The sequence below is a fragment of the Apus apus genome, chromosome 1, assembly GCF_020740795.1.
Source record: "Apus apus isolate bApuApu2 chromosome 1, bApuApu2.pri.cur, whole genome shotgun sequence".
NCBI lineage: Eukaryota > Metazoa > Chordata > Aves > Apodiformes > Apodidae > Apus > Apus apus.
The window spans coordinates 17,677,270-17,693,617 of record NC_067282.1 but is presented as its reverse complement, the minus strand read 5'-3'; the positions used below and the strand labels follow the sequence as shown (position 1 = coordinate 17,693,617).

The 16,348-nt window shown below is 41.4% G+C and overlaps 1 protein-coding gene and 1 long non-coding RNA gene across 4 annotated transcripts in view; one reads left to right on the top strand and one right to left on the bottom strand.

Moving 5' to 3' along the window:
* Nucleotides 1-5,173: 5,173 nt before the first annotated feature.
* Nucleotides 5,174-8,091, bottom strand: LOC127380130 (uncharacterized). Its single transcript, XR_007888429.1, has 2 exons — nt 7,467-8,091; nt 5,174-5,958 (listed from the first exon to the last, which is right to left on the bottom strand). It is a non-coding gene; the product is annotated as an uncharacterized LOC127380130 (long non-coding RNA).
* Nucleotides 8,092-8,322: 231 nt separating this feature from the next.
* RDX (radixin) overlaps nt 8,323-16,348 on the top strand; it is a 39,268-nt gene continuing 31,242 nt past the window's right edge. Inside the window, exon 1 of one of the 3 annotated variants that reach the window (XM_051608470.1) lies at nt 8,323-8,451. The gene's annotated coding sequence lies outside the window, so the exon portion shown is untranslated. Of the gene's footprint in view, nt 8,452-8,563; nt 8,582-8,900; nt 9,170-16,348 lie in introns of those variants that run through there. The other 2 variants (XM_051608552.1, XM_051608386.1) reach the window with 2 other exon arrangements.

The window sequence follows — 16,348 nt, the reverse complement described above, 5'->3', positions numbered from 1 at the left end:
TCTAAGAAAAAGTTGAGCTCACTGGAGCATATAACTTGCCATCCTGCATTAGGTTCATTTAGCCCAGTTTTGCGTGTCTAACTTTGATAATTCCCAATGCTTCTGAGGAGAAACAAAATTAAAAAAAACCCAAACATATTCTCAACAGAATTGGGGTGATGGAGACTTCATCCTAATTACTATCTTGCTTAAACTTTGTGTTTCTAGCCTGTTCGTTTTCTTTCTTTCTTTCTTTCTTTCTTTCTTTCTTTCTTTCTTTCTTTCTTTCTTTCTTTCTTTCTTTCTTTCTTTCTTTCTTTCTTTCTTTCTTTCTTTCTTTCTTTCTTTCTTTCTTTCTTTCTTTCTTTCTTTCTTTCTTTCTTTCTTTCTTTCTTTCTTTCTTTCTTTCTTTCTTTCTTTTTCTCTCTCTCTCTCTCTCTCATATAAATAACAAGAATATCCAAAAATAAAGTAATTCAAGAGAAGAGAATATTGTCCTCCCTCTCAGGCTCTTGCTGTGTGTTTTGACTTCAGTAATATCCTGGAGCAGTGAGTTTCCCAGTCCATTTTGTTCTATGATGAAAAGACAACACTTGGATTCAAATATAGAGTTGTCAGCTACGAAGTCTGCCTCCTCTTGTACTACAAGACTAAGAAAATGAAAGCTCACAGACCACATTCTTTATTTTATTTTTACATTTGCAAGCCTTTTGCTAGATCTTGACTGAGAATTTCTAGGGATTATTTACTAAAATGTGACCTATATAATACTGTACTTCCCATTTAAAAACAGCTTAACAAAACAGAACTTAAAAAGGAGGAAAATAAAGAAAGAGAAATGGGACAGCAACTATATTTTCCTTAAGGGACAATAGTTAAATTTAGAGTTGTCTGCTGATTTCTTAGTGCATGTGACAGCTACTTAACTTCTTAAGTAGTACATATTGGCACTTAGTGTCAAGTCCAGTGGATTGACCACCTGCCTCAGTTTAGGCTGCTACTTGCCAAAGTGCCACTACAGAATTTGTAATGAGGGAAAAAAATTCTCAACTGTACTTATATGGTGGAAAATTATGTAAAGAAGCAAGAAAGGGTGGATCTTCATGCTATCAAACCTCCATTTTAATACAAAGCCTCAGTAGTTTTGACTGGCTCCATGCAGAAGAAACTCCATATAGAGGATGACGAACAACCAGTAGGGCATCCAGCTCTCCTCTTGATCTGTTAAGTGGGAGAAAGGAACATATTTTGTTTAAAAGAGACAAAAAATGACCAAACCAGAGGTCTTAGCAGGAGGAATGGTTCTTTTTGTCTAATTAAACTCCAGAGATGAACATCTGAAATACAGAGATGCATGCAGCAAGCACATGTTTAAACTACTCCCAGAATTCATCAACTCCGGGATGTAACAAATTTTGAACTTTCAGATGGAAAAAGTAGTAACCAAACCTGCTGGTTTCAATGTAGGCTGCAAGCAGCATTTAATGCCAACTTAAAAATGTATTATCTACAGGCTAGTCTGAACATTAATTCAGCATATAGGAAAAAATGTTCATTGCTTAACATGATAAATGGCTTGGGCTGGTACTTCTGCCTTCATAGCAGACCTCAGCTTTATAACTATTTTTAGCCTGGCTTTTGTCATCAAACTAGGTTCCTCTGCAAGTTTCCTTGATAACTTTAAAACCTTTTAGCCAACTTCAACCAAATGCAACAAAGGTAGAGCCCTTAGAAGAAACTAATATTCTACAAATTCCATGCAAATAGCTATAAGGAAAGAAGAAAAATACAACTGAAGTGTCCCCCAGCTGAGAAGGATTGACTGAGCAATCTCCTTGTTCAGCAGGCAGTGCAGAGCAGGCAGAGCTCCCGGGTTTCCCTTGGCCACAGGAACGAGTTACAGCTGCACCAAGTCAGCCAGTTCTAGGGCTCTATTTCCAGGCTTACACAGCCTCACTCAATCTCGTTGCACTTACCTAGTTTGTAATTTCAACTTCTAGCAGCATCTGAAGCATCAAATTTGTCCTTACGTGCCATTCTTCAGTCTCTATCACTGCTGAACTTCATGAATGATGTGTTACAGAAAACCATTAGCAGAATTTAGACCCTTAAGGGGACTAAGTCAAAATAATTTCCTGTTTCAATGTAATCAGATTTCATTGCATTGGTTCTCTTGTAGTGTTCTTCCCACCTGGATCTTCAGCTGGCTTTGAGGTATCCTTAAGGATAGCCAAAGACTGTGTCTTAGCATTTTTTTCTAAAACCAAGTAAACACTCTTTAAGCTTTCAGACCTTCTTCATATACAGTGAAATGAAAAAGGAGCCTTTAAAAATCTACTTGGTGAAATAACACTCTGAAGTTCTTAGCGTCCTAGAATTATCTTGCCTTTCTCCCTTTTCTGCCTTATGTTTCTCTTTGCTGAATCTCAATGGTGGGTGATTGGTTCTGACAAGGTTAGATTGCAACACAGTAACTGCTGCAAGAGCAGGTGCCCTCTTCAGGGTAAATTACCTTACAAACTCAAAATTGCACCTTTGTAGGTGTGCTGATGAAAAAGTCTTGAGATTAATCTAGTTCTGCAAGTGGAGTGTCTTGGTACATTCCTTACTTGCTATGCTTGTGAGGTGGAAAAAAGAAAAAAAAAGAATCAGTGGAGATATCCAGTTCAGCAATACAGCTGTAGCTGGTGTTAACAACACATGCTTCAGCTAATACCAGCTCGGCCTTCTGGTTCCTACATTCCTTCAGAAGCCCAGATTGTCTGCAGTTTTACAACTTCTGCTCAGTACTAGCAAATTAACTCTGAAATAAGCCAGTGACTTCGGTGGAGGCATAACATTTAAAATAAGAGAGGAATTGTATTCAGTCTCTGCTTCTTTACATAATGTTCATGCTGGGAGTTTTTTGGGGTTTTTTTCTTGGTATTTTGGGGTTTTTTTCAGCAGATTTTCCTGATGAAGGACTGCACAGGGTTTAGCTGAAAACAACTGTCGCAAAAAAATGCCATATTTTCTTCTAACTAAAACATTTTCTTAATAAAAGTGTGCTGGGGAGACTGTCGTGGAATAACCCCTTTAAAGAGGTGATGTGGTGTTTCCTTTGGTTCTACAGGCATTTTTTCGTCTTTTGTGATGCTACTGGCATGCTATATCTGGAAAACACAAAACTGAACAGTCTTCTTCAATTTTCACTCTTTTTTTCTAAATATATATAAATATTCCAGGAAATTCCCATCTTAAAAAAATGGGATTTTAGCCACTCTTTGGCTCTAGTTGAGGCGAAAAGTGGACTTCTATTTTGAGGTTTTGATGTGTCCATTTTGGTAGAACAGGGAGATGACAAAAAGTCTTGAGAATATATTTTGCCTGACAAGTTGTAACTCTCATAGTATTGCTTATTTCTGCTTGTTAATAAAGAAGCAAGTAAGTGCAGTAAAACTTGAATGTGTCAGGACCCAAAAACACTTCAGTGACTGATTCCAAGAAAAAGAGCTCTACTTTTTGTTATGATTTTGTTATTCACAAAGTTGTATGGCTGTATCTCAGAACAGTGTACATGTGCCTTACGGGGGAAAAAAAAAAACAAAAAACCAACCAAACAAAAAAACCAACAACACACACACAAAACCAAAACCAAACCAGAAACATTTGCTTTGGCTGTAACAGCTGCATGTGTTTTTCAAGCTTTCAAACACTTGCACCAATTCCTTGGTAACCATACCAAGCTGTTGTCTGGACTGGTGCCTTTACGCCTGCCTGGTACCTTACCTCCTATTTTATTTCATTATAAATGCTTAACATTATTTTGCTGAAGTGAATACCTCCATGATTATCAGTGGCTTTGATTTCCAGTGCCATGGACATAACCCATTATGCAGCCCTGTTATAACTAAAATAAACGCTGTCATTAAAACAACAATGCTGTCACTGTGAAACAACTTGCACTTGTCATAGTAATTATAACTCTGAATGAGATAAAAACAGTAAGTGGTTAGAAGCAGGATCTGCAGCTAAGCATCAGCTGTTTGATAACAACCTTATGTCTCAGTGAAGGCACATTTGGGTGACATGACACAGGAGCAGTGACATGAGCAGATCTGTCCCATCTGGAATACAGGAAATCAGGCAGCTTGTCCCAACCTTAACTACAAACCAGCTTAATTTGTTAACTTGTCCCTTGTGCAATTACCAACAATTACAAAACCAAACAATAAAATTATAATGGCAGTTGAAATAATGGATGGAACATAAGGACTGCATAATACATATTTTGTGTGCAAAAATTAAATTAGCAAATTATTAACACAAATATGCAAATACTGATTCACATAGAATGGAATGTTAACATTCATGTTTGACACTGTTAAATACACACACTCCTCTACAAGTGATTTTACTGTTTCCAGTCTTGAGCAGAAAGGGTATTATGATTTGGCCCTGAGATAGGCTGACACCACTGTGGTATGTTTTTTTTCCTGTAGAATCAGAGACTAAATACCTAAGAGAAGAACAAAATCAAGTAATTAGGGGATGTGACACCATCAGTGGTGAAGGCTTCAGGCTTGTCACTCACCCAGGACCTAGCCAGTGTAATGTGTCTGCTTCTGATGGGTACAGTCACCAAGAGAAGCAGTGTTCTCCTTAACTTTTTCAAACAACTCTACAGATTTTCAACATGAAGGGTGTCTGCTGGCCAGCCACGTTTCAATGTCAACATTAGAGACTAAGCATCTTCAGCTAGGTTATGAAAACAAAAGGTAGAATGGCCTGACACCAAGCCAGGTGTTCATTAGTAGTTTATCCTGACTGCTGTTTTTCAGATGTTTTCATCAGGCTTTCAGGTGCTGGTTTATCCTTTCTGCTTCCTGCATGTCCCTGAAAAGGAGGGAGAATCCTACTTCCATGTAGCTTTTTGCATGCATGGGCTGCACAACACTTATGCAGAAAAAAATATCCAGCTGAAGAGTCCTGGACCTGGACTCCCTGACATCTTCCTCGGAGCTGAGGCTTGTAGAGGTTCTGTAAACTGCAGGGTCAGGGCCCTGAAAGACACCTAAGTTAGCTTAACACAGCTACAGTGCTTCAGAAAGGAAAAGGACAAATCTGTCCAAAGTCATACCATATTTTGCCTTTTTAGCTTATTTGAAGCTAAGACTTAGATGCATGCAATAAAGACAACCTGGAATGCTCAGTGTTGCTGCTGGAACCCTTATATTTTTTGTTGAAATCTGGTATTTTAATAATGCATGAAATATCCTTTTTGAGATGAGATACATTTAATTTTAAATGACAGACAGATTTTAAAAGACATAAAAACTACTTTGGACTTTTATTCTAATTTTCTCAAATATTTAAAATATCTGTGATTTGAGTTCATCTCATGACCACAAATTTATTTTATTTCCATTTGTTTCTAGCAAAGACTTTAAAAGGCAATCTAATGTACTTGTTGGAAAAAGAAATATGACTGATGTCCGTTAAGGTAATATATCACAGAATCATAGAACGGTTTGGGTTGGAAGGGACTGTAAAGATCATCTAGTTCCAACCTCTCTGCATGGGCAGGGACATCTCCCACTACATCAGGTTGCTCAGAGCCCCCTCCAACCTGGCCTTGAACACTTCCAGGGAGGGGACATCCACAACCCCCCATGGCAACCTATGCCAGTGCCTCACCACACTCACACTAAAGAAGTTCTTCCTAATGTCTAACCTAAAGGTTCCCTCTTCCAGCTTAAAACCATCACCCCTCATCCCATCACTACACATCCTGGTGAAAAGCCCCTCCCCAGCTTTCCTGTAGGCTCCCTCAGATACTGGAAGGCTGCTGTAATGTCTCCCTGGAGCCTTCTCTTCTTCAGGCTGAACAGCCCCAACTCTCCCATTCTGTCTTCATAGCAGAGGTGCTCCAGCCCATGGATCATCTTTGTGGCCCTCCTCTGGACTTTCTTCAGCAGCTCCATGTCCTTCCTATTATTGCTATTCAAATACCAACAAAAGAATAAACAATTTGATTTTAAACCATACAAATAGTAATAATAAAATTACCCTGAAATAATTTCAGGTGATGTAAGGTCTGCTTCTGTAAACATATTAATAGATGGGTATGTGTGTTGAGTCATATGCATAGATATTCCCAGAGTGGCTAGCTTCCAGGCCTGCAGACCAGGCCATGTCAGGGGCACGAGAAGGGCAGAAGTACCCTTCTAACTTAGCTGATGGCATGGATCTTTTAGAGAATAAAGTCAAGGTGTGTTACACAGTATTTAAGATGCCAACATATTCATAAATTCCTCAAGGTGATTTTTTTCCTTGGTTCTTCTTTCCAAAAGGCCTTGTCCAGTAAATGCCCCTTGGATAGTACATTCAGCTTTAATAAAATAGGTTCTAACACGCAACTGGGTCTTCAATGACTAAGGCTTTACGCCTCTGCAGGTGCACTGAGAAATTAGAGAAGCATTGGCTCAGAAAACTACTTTCAAAAGCAATTCTAGGATTGATTCTTCAGACAGGGCAGGAAAGTTAAAAATCTGTTTTTTAATGAAGAGCTGTATTTTGGCATTACTGCTGGAAGCAAACTTTTACATCTTGCAGTTACAGCGTTCTTATCATTAGCTTTATAACCTGCCTTTTAAAAGAACTGTGTAATTTAAGCTGATATGGGTATCTGAAAAGCTGTCTTTATTGCCTGTAGTTCTTTCTGTAGTTTCAGTTTCATGGCTAAATAGAATACGATCTCTTAACTACACTTCTGTTTTTACTGCCCTGTTTTATCAGACAAACTGCAATTTTACACCTTGTTAAGGAAGCAAGGTGAGAAGAAAACTACATTATACTGTTGACAAGGAAGATAAGCCTATTATTTACTTTGATATTTTGGGCAATAATATTCTTCATGTAACAGGATAAGCGATAAAGCCTATCCTATGGTGATAATGTACAAACTGAAAAGAAGTTTCTTCCACATGCTATCAATGCTTGTAAAGAAGCCATGCCCTAGTGCAATAATTCTGTATTTGAACTAGTTCACAATGGACTATTTTAGAAAAAAATGCACCTCTAATTCGGGTAACAAATGTAAACACATTTTATCTGTGCACTGCACTGAATCATAAACAATTTTTTAGGTAATTGAATGGAATAGGGTCTGGTTTTCCATGTTTGTTGGTTTTTGTTGTGGATTTTTGTGTGTGTGTTTTTTTGGTGTTTTGGCACTTTTTTCCCATTCCCCTTGGATCTTTTTCTGACCTGCAGGAAAAGGTCATCTGAAGAGGGAAGGGTACATTGCATAATAATGGCAGCTGATCGGTGGAACTGTGTAACTGCAGAGGCTGCAAGATAGTTTAATGTACTGCAAAATATTCTGTTTCAAGCCAGGAAGAACAACAAACACAAGGATTTAGCCACTGTCATTTCTTTCTTTGAGCAAAATGGCATAAACAAAGCTGGAATTGATATTTTAGAGCATGGGAGGAAATTGAACATACCTTCAATACACTGAAACGTTCAGATTGTGGCAATGACTGCAAGAGAAATGCCTGTTTATGGGCACGTTCTTCAAATTCTGTCCACACAAATCTAAAACAATTTAGTTAGTGAAGCTCCCACAGATACTCCTTCTATCTTGCCAGGCTGCTCTCCTCTTCCTCCCCTTCTCCCCACCTCCAATTCATCATAAAATGTTCTTGTTATTCTTTTGGAAGCAGCTTTAATTGAAAATTCCTCTTCGTTCTTCCCCCAACCTTTCTTTATCAGCCAGCCAGAGGGCGAGGGGTATTAATAGCAGCTGCATGACTCAGAGGTGGTAGCTCAAGTGGATCCCTTTGCACTGAGCTTTGCTGTTTGGCCTCCCGGGCTCTGTTGGGAGCACCTTCACTTTCCCGCAACCAAAAATAAACTGCAAAACCACAGAGGGGGCTAGGGCTGCCTCCACCTTTCCGTCCTTCGGAAGGATTCCCCTTACTGCTGTGTGTACGAAAAAAATGAAAATACGTATAGGGAAGAAAAACAGGTGTGATCCCATTCCCCAGCGTGGCTCTTTCCCACCGGAGTGATGAGAAGGGAAGAGGGGCACAGGGTCCGCGCTCTGCCCGAAGCCTTCCCGCTCCTCGAGAGCCGTCACAGCTGGAGCCCCCCCGGCCCCGCACCCCCGGCCCCCCGGCTCGGTGCCACCCGCCATCTCCCGGCCCACCCTCGCTCCCGCCGCGCCTATCGCACCCGCACACGCCCGCCTTTTCCTGCCCAGCCGAAAAGGAGGGCTGGTTCCTTCCCGCGGGGTTTTGAACGCAACACCCCCGCGCTGCCAACGCCCCCTCCCCGGCTGCGGCTCGGCTGACGTTCCGTTTCCCGCCTGCCCAGCTGAGCTAACGGAAGGGCTCCTTCTCATCTTAGGCGACCAAAGAGTTTGTCAGGGTTTGTGCCCGGACAGTTTGACCGCCCAGCAGCCTTTACGAGCAGACGCGCGGGCAAAAGGTGGGTGCGGGGCAGCTGCGCGGGGCACTCGCGTCTCCCGGCGCCGGCTCGGGACGCTGCCAAGCTGCGAGCTGAGGGGCCGCGCGGGGCGGGCTTCGCGGCCATCGCGCCGAGGACGCCGCCTCGCACGGTGAGCGCTGGTCGCCGTCCCCTCCCGGGAGCTCCGTCCCTCGTCCTCGCTGTCCCGCCACAGCATCCCCGGCCCCTCACCCTCGGCGTCCCCCGCGGGAGCTCCGCCCGCGCTCCCCTCAGGGCCCCAGCACCGCGGCCGCGCTCGGCTCCTGCCGCGCCCGCGGGCCGCGCCCCGCACCGGCTCCGCGCCCCGCACCGGCTCCGCGCCCCGCACCGGCTCCGCGCCCCGCACCGGCTCCGCGCCGCCCGCCGCGCATGCCCGGCCGCGCCGCGCATGCCCCGCGCGGGAGCAGGAGCAACATCTGATAGGGGGGAAAATCTGAACGGCGGCGCCGCCGCCATATTGCGGACCTGTCAGCGGCGGCCGCGCTCGGCGCCTCGTCCCTGGCGGCGCCGCGAGCAGCAGGGGCGGCCCCGCAGCGCCTCCTGCCCCGCGGCCAGGGGGGAGCTGCGCGGCGGGGGCACTCACCGCCCGGCCCCGCACGGAGCGGAGAGCGCCGCGCCCCGCGCCCTGCCCGGGGGTTCTCCCCGCCTCCGCCCGGCGCCGCGGAGCGTCCACCCCGCTGGCGGAGGCGCGGAGCCCCAGGTGAGAGGGGGGCGCGGGCAGCGGCCGCGCCACAGGCCAGGGGCGCGGGGCGCGGAGGCGGGAGGTGCGCGGGTGGCTGCCGGTGGGCGCGGGGTCTCCCCCGCCGCGGCGCCCCGGGGGGCAGTGCGGGGGCGGCAGGCCGCAGCGGCCCGCTGCCCCGCCGCGCTGGCGGAGCCTGAGGCGGGAGCCCGCCCGCAGCCGCGGGGGTGGGGCCCAACGCGCGGCGGGGCGACTTGTTGCGGCGCTTGTGTGCGGAGCTCGCCCGGGCCCGGGCCCGGGGCCCGGCTCGCCCGCCCCCCCGGCGGGCGGGAGGGCGCTTTGTTGGGGCAGCCCCGGCGGCCTCGGCGGGTCCGCGCCGCGCAGCCCCCGCTGCATTATTCATGTCTCCGAGCGTCGTGGCTCCGGAGGTTACCGTAGACATGTGGCAGTCGGGTCGGCCAGCTGACTGTGGCGGTGTGGAAGAATAATAAGGAATTACTTCATAAACAAGTGCTGTGGAGCATCTGTTGCTGTCTATTGTTTTCAACAAATGCACATTTTTACAGTCCTTAAATACTGACCGACGTAATGGGCACAGCGGCCCTGAACGAGCCTTTGTGCATTGTTGGTTTTTTTGAATGGATGAATGTTTTGTACAAGTCGTGGGCATTTGTAATTAACCTTGCCGCTTAAAGTCTAGTGCAGATAAGGAGCTTTAGTTTCAACTTTGTGGAATTCATTTATCTTTTGTTAGTGTTCCTAATTCAAACGTAAAAAACCCCAAACAACTCTTTGGAGTCGATGCCAACACAACTAATTGCATCGTTTGTAAGGTGCTATTAAGATGTCTTTTCCAGTCTATGCAACACTGTCTGTGCAACTAGACAAGTATTTCGTGTTCTTCTTTCTGGTGCAGAATTTTAAAAATATGCAATTTTTTTTTTTTTTTTTTTAACTGAATTGTGGGAGTTGCAGTTTTGAGTTTTAAGTAATTCTGTCTTTTTGACTGGTTTGTGTCAGGCCTCAGACATGCTCCTGCACCTTGTTTTCATCAGAGATGCTTGTCATCGTGTTTATGTCACGGAGATGTTTTGAGGCTGTATCTGCCTGTGCAGCACTTGATGTATTCAGAAAAACCATAGAAATACCATTGTTGCTGTCAGTTTTTATATAGAACATTGGCACAGTGCTGCTGGGCAACCTGTGTTGTGAGGGAAGACAAGGAGTTGGTATACAGCAGCATTGTGGCTCTGGTGATGAGGTAGTTTTGTGATCGTTAAAAGATAAGAGACAAGTAGTATTGAATTATAAGACTTGCCTCTATTGATCTATTGATTTAGCTTAGGAGAGGCTGTGAGAAAAATAAACTGCAAGTCAGTGCAGTGTTCCCAGATAAGCAACCTCCCAGCAAAAGGCACTTGCAAGGCAGTGGCATATTTCCAAGCTTTGTGCCAAAGTGACACAGCTCTTCCATCAGCTTGGGAGACTAGAGAGCAAAAGTACAACAAACAGCTTTAGAAAACACACAGAAAATGGCATGGTGTGACATGTCAGGAGCTGTCCAGAGAATTTTCTTTCCATGCTGACTGAAAGAAGCAGTGTAAAAGTGCTTGTAGAGATGACAAAGAGAGTTCTGGTCTGACTGTTTCTGCCGTTGCAGTGGAGAGCCTTGCAGGGCTTGGTATTAATAGAACTGCCAGAAAAAAAAAATAAAGCCATAAAGAGAGTGAGAAAATGGAAGCATCTTTGAGATGTAAAATTAGCCAAGTAAGAAGTGTAGAGGTTATGATGTCAGAAGGCAGTTTCTGGTAAAGGAGGCTACTTAAGCCACTGCCAGAGTAGGTGTATGGCCTTGCTTCTTCAACAGTCTTGCTCATCTTTTTGAGAAGGGGTACTACTGTTGGCAGAGGTGAAGAGGGAAGTTGTTTAAGGTATTACTTCTGGATGTGTTAAATACATCAAACCTGTCCTGTCACTTTATGCTGCATTAGGAGTCTGTGGGAGTAGAAGAAAGGGAGGATTTTCAAGTCTGTAAATATAAACAAAGCTTTCTACAAAAAGAAAGACCTGATTGTTGAAAGATAGGGATCCATTGAAGCAGGACTCAGTGCATCTTGCTTGCTCAGCAAGTTTACTCCAGGGCTGAAAGGGCATAGGTAAACTCTTTCCTTTCAACATTGAAGGGCTGCATCTGTGAACATTCTTAGCTGTACTTTGATATTTTATTTTTTTTTTCCCCTTTCCACTTTGGACATTTATTAATCACTCTGTGTAATTAAGCCTTCCAGTCATGTAGTACAAGGAAAAACAAATATTAAATTGGCCCCAAAAGAAACTTAGTAATCTTTGTACTAGAATATTTCAATTGAAGAACTCTAGCTAGTGTATATGGAGACTGATGTGAGTGGCCAGTTCACATTTATAAGTTTCCTTTGTTTTATGGAACTAGTTCTAAAAGATTTAAGAACGCTATTCAGAATATAAAATACCTGATTTTGAAATGGCATATACCATTTTGGTTATGTCGTCATTCTTTGTTAACTGTATTTTCAGATAAAGGGTTTTTTTCACCTTGAAACAATAGAGTACCTGCATCAGTCAGACTTCATAATTTCCATTTCTGCTTGTATATTAGATGTACGTGGGAAGATTGGCCATCATGTCATTGCAGGACGCTTCAAAATCTTAGTTATTTCAAACAGTGCAGTTGTGGGTACTTTGAAGCTAAAGTTTGAAGTAAAGTCACTAAACTTAATAAATATTAATTGTATATGAATTGTGTAGCATCTATATCATACCAGTTTAGTAACTGGTAAAACTGCAAGTATTGCATGAATGTTCTTTGGCTGGTCTGTGTTGCTTTTTGTTTAACTACTGGGTTGGCAACTGCCAAGTTTTCATTGTACTGTTGAAGTTCTCGGGAACTGCAATTTGGAAGAAACGCTTAACTCTTCAATAGATAAAGTCATATAATACATAGCAATTGTACTTGTTATATTGCCATTATTTTTCAGAGACATGGCAAGGCTATCTCAAGTATTTCAGGAAAGGGAGGACTGGGGGAAAAGGGGGTTTGAAGAAGGTATGGGTACAATAGTCAGAAAAACCTATGTTGGTATGTAATACTCTGCGTGTGATATCTAGCACTGTCAAATCTTGGTTACTATTTGCTAGTTACAGAATTCAGCTCTTTATTTTTCTGTTTTCCTTTTTTGTGAGATACCTGGCTTGTTTTGGTTCCCCTCCTTGGTTTGCTTAAGTCGGAGATGCTTGTGTAGATGACCTCTCTATGCAGAAGTCAAGTCTCTGGCAAATGAACTTCTTCATTGGACTGCAGCAGGTGTGTCATTAGGGAGCTGCTAGTGTAAAAGATGATTACCCTGCAGGTATTCACAGACTGCTTTGGAGTAGAGACCCGTTACTGTAGGAAGCTGAGACCAGTTAGGTACAGTGGCCTGTAAGTTACCTGTTGCTGCCTCCCAAAAGATCCAAAATTTTTGGGTATCACAAAAAATGGAATGGCATAAGACTTTGAATAGAAAAAGTATATTGATTTTAAATAAGTTCCTGTCAATAAATGAGTTATTTTTATTGCTATGGCAAAAGCACTGTGATCCTTGCTGTCTGTCTGTAGGAAAATACATGGTGAACCTCATGCTAGAGATTGGGAGGTACAGTGCTGAGGAGTCTGCTTCTGAGAGGAGGTCCTGAGCTGTCAGACAGGGATCCTGCTTTTGAGGGCTGGTTCTCTGCCGGCCAAGCATCCTGCTCGAGCCTTCTGTCTCCTATCCCATCCTCACCTGACCTCAGGCCCATGGCTGTGTGTATGAATGTTTCTTTTGAAAACAGCTGCTGCATAAATTATTTGACAGAATTTTGGCATCAAGCATTTTATGCACCATCATTTTCTGAAGAAAGCTTTCTTTGTCGTCTTTCAACAATTGCTTTATTTATTGGCTTCTATGACATAACTGGAAACATGGATGATACTGATTTTAAAATCCTAACTGCCTTGCAGTTAAATTAATTGAAATCACAGTTCAAGAGGATTCTTGAACTTCTGGATGATTTTTTGCTTGTTTGTGATGTGGAGCCTGCTGATATTTTGGTGGTTTGGTCCAGAGTCCAGACTCCTGTGTATTTTGTAAAGGTCTTGAGGGCTGGAGTATGGTAGCAGTAGGAATGCTGCAAAGTCAGAACCTTGCTAATCCTGAACTTGGAAGAGACACTTCTGGGAACTGAAATACCAAAGTGATGAGCCTTTATGTCTAGTAGATCACAAGCTGGTTTCGGAACACAGGAAGCGACAGGGATATCATTCCCAAACCCGGCTGGCTGATATTTTTGTGTTTTGTTGTTTTTTTTTTTTCTTCCCTCTGAAATGCTGTTTCACATGAGTGTCAAGATAAAAGTAAATATAAAGAATCAATTGTTTCAAAGATAAAAAATTAAGTAAAACTGATATGGTTGCATTCACTAAATATAAATTTATTGGAAATGCATAAGTAGCAGAAGTGAACTCCCACTCCAGTAATAATAGTGGAGATGCACAGTATTTTGCCTGGCAGTGTTTTTTGGTTTCTTTTGGCCAAATAGTTCTAGTAATTTTGTTTTGTTTTTAATGTTAGTTCCAATAATTGGGAAAGATATGGTGTTATTTTTCTTTTCAGTGATTTCAATTTTTGCACAGTTTTGACGTTGTGAACTTCTTGACATTTTTAAACACCCGTAATACTTAGTTGCAATGCTTTTGTGTGAATGTACTGTTTTGAAATTGCACAACATTTTGAGTGTGAAAGCGTATAGACACAGGCTGATTTTTTCATTTTATATAAATGAAAGCAGCATACGTGAATTTGAATTATAGACCCGGTCAGTTGAATTTGATTTTTTTTTTCTTATAATATGAAACGAGGTCTTTATGATCTGAAATAGAAACACGTTCAGCATAGTTGGCCCTAAATTTATTAAATTTCTTTTTCCTTTTGAAGAAATGATAGATTTATTTTTTTTTAGCAAAAAAAATTATTACAGCAAATACTTTAACAAAAAAATACCTGGGATATTATTTGTTTTGCATAGATTATTTTTTCCTGTTGCTTGAGTGCTCTGATAATTTATCAGGCCTATGAGATCTGTAGGACTGGCAGTGATACTTTTTATTGAGTTTTGCACAAAAGGATTCTTACTTTTAGCAGATAGCTTTTGTTTTATTGGATGTGAACAGTAAATATTATTTCTGTAAACTCATTTAAGTTACATGTCTACCAATTAAGAACTGATGACAAAGAATTATCCTATAAAACTTTGTTTTCATGTTTCTGATTTTAAAAATTACCTTAAGGTTTTAAAATATGTTTTTAAATAAGTAATATAGGGTTGGGTGATGATAGTTGAACAAAATGTTTGGGTAAGACCCAAAGCAAAAAATTAGAACATATTATGGAAGAATTTGCAGTGATGAAATGTATGAGGGTGTGATAGTCCCTCTAAAAAGTGACAGATGATGTCACTCTTAGAAGGACCTCAGAAAGTAGTCAGTTGGTCACACAGATCTCAGCCCTGTACCATGTGCTCTTGTTTGTCTCCTGGAGACTAGACTTAAGTACAGTCATCTTACCATACCACTTCTTTTCAATGCTAATATAACTATATGCACATAAATAGTTGTGCTGTTTTCTATTCCTTTTAGTATCGTTGAGTTGACACACTTATAAAATGGTGGGTGAAAATCTAATCTAGCTTTTGCATTGTTAATTAACTTACTTAAACTCTAGGGCTTCAATTTGCCTTCAGTTTTGCAAGCAGTGAGCTTCTGCTGTGAAAAGTGAGCACAGGGATTACTACAGCTCGACTTGCTGCTAGCTGATATTAGAGCCAAGCTTGTTTTTTTTTTTTTACTACTTTTGGATTTTATCTTGTGTAATAAAAATCTACTGGAATGTAATTGTCTTTATGCTAGGCAGACATAGTATTATGTCTTCATAGTTGTGGTGCATTAATTATGTTATGATGAATATAAAGATACTGTTTTAATTTTTTCAGGTTGATTTTTTTCATTAAATAAAATTTGCTCCATATCTGTATTATATCTCTTTCTGTAATCTTCAGCCTTAACATTTATTTTTCTTTACCAGCCTACAACACTGATGCTTCTTAAATCCTGTTTTCATCCTTTATCTCTTTTTTTTTCCTAGTCCCTCTTTTCACATGTATCTCTACAGATTAGAAAAAGAAATTGAAAAGCTAGTTCACCTTGGGTTGCTGTGCAAATGTTTGTCATATTTACTCTAGTTTTTTATTGGTAAGAAGCAAGGAAAAGTAACTTCTTTTGTAAATGTATATATAATAGCACTTTATATTTGCATTTTTCTTTATGAATGAGAAATCATTCAAACAAAAGTTTGCAAATTAACGGCCCCCAAAATTTTGTTTTTCTCCTTGTATTTTTTTAAGCAATTTTGAAAATTTTATTCATCTGATACAGTCATGGATGTAATGTAATACTGGATTCTGAGATTATTCTGAATTGTATGTCACTTCGATTTTTCATAGTATAATACCAGTTAATATTATTTTTGAGGGCAGTGCTACCTTTGGTACTTTTTGCAGACTGGCAGCTGGACCGATTCATGGAAGTCATTCCTTTAAAAGTGTGTGAGAAGGTGCCTAGCTGCTTATTCTTTCTGAGTTAGAATGAACTGAAAAGGAAGCAGGATGCTATCTACCCATAACATTGCAAGTGTAATTTTTTCAATAAATAAAAATTTTTTTGAAACAGATCACAATATTGAATCCTTTTATTACCACGTTCACATAACTTACAGTCTTCTGTTTTTAAAAAGTTTTGTTTTAATCAGAGCAGATTTTCTTCCTTTTTTATTGTGTTGGCATACTTGCATTTCCCTTCATTTGGGAAAACATTCCATATCATTCCTTCACTGGGAAAAATTGATGCTTTTATAGTAATTACATATCGTTTTGATGCTTTAAAATTGTTATTTCATGAAGTTTCAAGTTTGACTAGAGTTGCCAGATTAAATTGCAGCTTTGGAGTTCCTTCTACAAATTTTACTTTCTCCTAAATAATGCTTAGGGGTTTTAATACCAAAAGCTATCTGATATTAAAAGTTTTAAAAACAATTTTAAGCACTTGGGGAACTGTTCTCTCTTTTTCTAGCATTAGTGGATTTATATTCT